At 41.4% G+C, this 3,174-nt stretch overlaps 1 pseudogene; it reads right to left on the bottom strand.

The window, feature by feature from the left end:
- The window catches only part of LOC111971939 (E3 ubiquitin-protein ligase TRIM47-like), a 3,970-nt pseudogene extending 1,672 nt beyond the window's left edge, over positions 1–2,298 (bottom strand).
- Between the last annotated feature and the right edge of the window lie 876 nt (positions 2,299–3,174).

The raw sequence follows: 3,174 nt of genomic DNA, 5'->3' as shown, positions 1-3,174 counted from the left end.
CCTCTCTATATGTATATAGCCTCTCTACTGTTATATAGCCTCGCTACTGTATATAGCCTCGCTACTCTTATAGCCTCGCTACTGTTATAGCCTCTCTTCTGTTATAGCCTCGCTACTGTATATTAGCCTCTTTACTGTTATAGCATCTCTACTGTTATAGCCTCTAACTGATATAGCCTCACTACTGTATATAGCCTCTATGTATATAGCCTCTCTACTGTTTATAGCTCACTACTGTATATAGCCCGTCACTACTTGTATTATAGCCTCGCTACTGTATATAGCCTCGCTACTTGTATATAGCCTCTCTACTGTATATAGCCTCTCTACTGTATAAAGCCTCGCTACTCTTATAGCCTCTCTACTGTATATAGCCTCGCTACTGTTATAGTCTCGCTACTGTATATAGCCTCACTACTGTATATAGCCCTCGCTACGGTATATAGCCTCGCTACCTGTATATTCTACTGCTATTAGCCTCTCTACTGTTATATAGCCTCTCGCTACTGTAATAGCCTCGCTACTCTTATAGCCTCTCTACTGTATATAGCCTCTCTACTGTATATAGCTCGCTACTGATATAGCCTCGCTACTCTTATAGCCTCGCTACTGTATATAGCCTCTCTACTGTATAGCCTCGCTACCTGTATATGTGCTCTCTACTGTTATAGCCTCTCTACTGTATATAGCCTCACTACTGTATATAGCCTCGCTACTGTATATCAGCCTTCTACTGTATATAGCCTCTCTACTGTCTTATAGTCTCGCTACTGTATATAGCCTCACTACTTATATAGCCTCGCTATCTGTATATAGCCTCGCTACTGTTATGAGCCTCTCACTGTTATAGCCTCGCTACCGTATATAGCCTATCTACTGTATATAGCCTCACTACTGTATATAGCCTCACTACGTATATAGCCTCGCTACTGTATATAGCTTCTCTACTGTATATAGCCCTCACTACTGTATATAGCCTCTCTACAGTATTAGCCTGATATAGCCTCGCTACTGTATAAGCCTCGCTACTGTATATAGCCTCCTACTGTATATAAGCCGCTGCTACTGTTGATTTTTCACTGTCTCTATACAGTAGCGAGGCTATATACAGTAGCGAGACTATATACAGTAGCGAGGCTATATACAGTAGTGAGGCTATATACAGTAGCGAGACTATAACAGTAGAGAGGCTATATACAGTAGGGAGGCTATAAGAGTAGCGAGGCTTTATAGATAACAAAGCTACTGTTATAGCCTCAGTAGTATAGTAATGTGACATAGTGCCCAAAGAAGATAGGGATTAAAGTTGTTGAGGAAGTCCATTTGCAATGTTATATTTTCTATGTTGCTATGTGAATGATTCTAATTTTTATGGTAAGCCTACATGTATCAAGGAGTTGAGACTGAACTTTGGACTCATTAAAGGGCATTCAGAATGATAATGGTGTTTGACTTTAGAAAATGGTGATACATTTGGAGAATCTGGTTAACATATCAACATAATCACGGTTGAGTTCTTATTTGTTCTGCTGTGGATCCATTTAATTTGAATGATCTCATATTCAAACAGTCTTAGTTCCTACTGTATCTTTAATTCTTTGTTTATCAGACAGTCACCAACAAGTTGTTCTGGTCTTACCTGTTTCTCAGTCCTCTCTGCTGCAGCTGACACTGTATCATGGCCTTTATGTTCATCCATTGTACACAGATAACAGATACACTGCTGATCGGTACGACAGTAAACCTCTAGCAGTTTGCCATGATGAGAGCAGATCTTCTCCTGTAGTTGTGCGGTGGCTTTGACCAGCTTGTGCTTCTTCAAAGCAGGAGATTCATAGTGAGGTTGGAGGTGAGTCTCACAGTAAGAGGCCAGACACACCAGACAGGACATGAGGGCTTTCTGCTTTCTGGTCCCAGTGCAGACATCACATGCCACATCTCCAGGTCCAGCATAGCACAGAGCAGGAGGGGGAGCAGCCTGGAGTCCTGTCTTCTTCAGTTTCTCCACCACCTCCACCACCTCAGCCAACATGTTATTTTTCCTCAGATTAGGCCTTGGAGTGAAGGTCTCTCTGCACTGAGGACAGCTATAGACCCCTTTCAGAACATCCTGATTCCAACAGCCCTCAATACAGCTTCTACAGTAACTGTGTCCACAGGGAATAGCCACCGGCTCCTTCAGTAGATCCAGACAGACAGAACAACAGAACTGGTCCTGGTCCAGCAGAACTTCCTGCTGAGCCATTTTGACGGTTGTTCACTCACACACAGACAGACGACAGAGAGAATCAGATCAGTTTTGTTATCTCAGAAAATAGTTTGAGGAGAGGGAGGGACTTCCTGGTTCTGACAAACAGGTGGGGTTAGAGGGAGGGACTGAGAAGTTAGAGGAAGGGAGAGAGAGAGAGAGAACTGCATGCAACATCTAGAGGGAGACAAAGATTTTAGTTCCTAGGTTTTGGCCTTTATTTTGGAATAAATCTAACTAATGTGAGTTGTTAGAATATATAAAGGGTAACAGTTTCTATGAAGTACATATTATAATTATTTAAATTACCTTTAAAATGCCTTAAAATACACTGATTATAAGTGTCTATAATAATTAATAAGTGGTTGTAATGGGGGGGGGACTTGATATTGATACGATGTACTGTAGGTTAAATGAATACTGTATGTATTGACTGATCATTGAGAATGAGGTAATACTTTACATTACAGTGTGGTTATTACTGTTAGGTCTAGGGTCAGGGTTAGAGGTACTACATTCAGCAGTAACCCTAGACATATCTAGGACTAAACAGAGAAGACATTTTACAATCAGAGTTCTTTGTATCTCTTCTTAGTCATACAGATCCCCCACATCTTATAGGTGGACGGGGTTATGAACATATCAAATACATTACTTCTGAAACCAGATGAAATGAAACTGTCTTTCAGCAGGAAAAGCTTCTCTAATAATCCTAACCATGGCTGGGTGTCTTCAGAGACTGAGAGGTATAGAGACACACTGTCAATGTGACAGGTATCCTAGTGGTTTATAGCGTAGGGACAGTAACTGAAAGGCCGCTGGTGTGAATCTCTGAGCGGACTAGGTGAAACCTCTTTCTATGTACCCTTGAGCAAGGCACTTGGATAAGAACATCTACTAAAGGACTAAAACATCTGGCTGTGCTT

This window comes from Salvelinus sp. IW2-2015, linkage group LG13, assembly GCF_002910315.2.
Source record: "Salvelinus sp. IW2-2015 linkage group LG13, ASM291031v2, whole genome shotgun sequence".
Classification (NCBI taxonomy): Eukaryota; Metazoa; Chordata; class Actinopteri; order Salmoniformes; family Salmonidae; genus Salvelinus; species Salvelinus sp. IW2-2015.
This window is presented reverse-complemented; position numbering and strand designations above follow the sequence as displayed.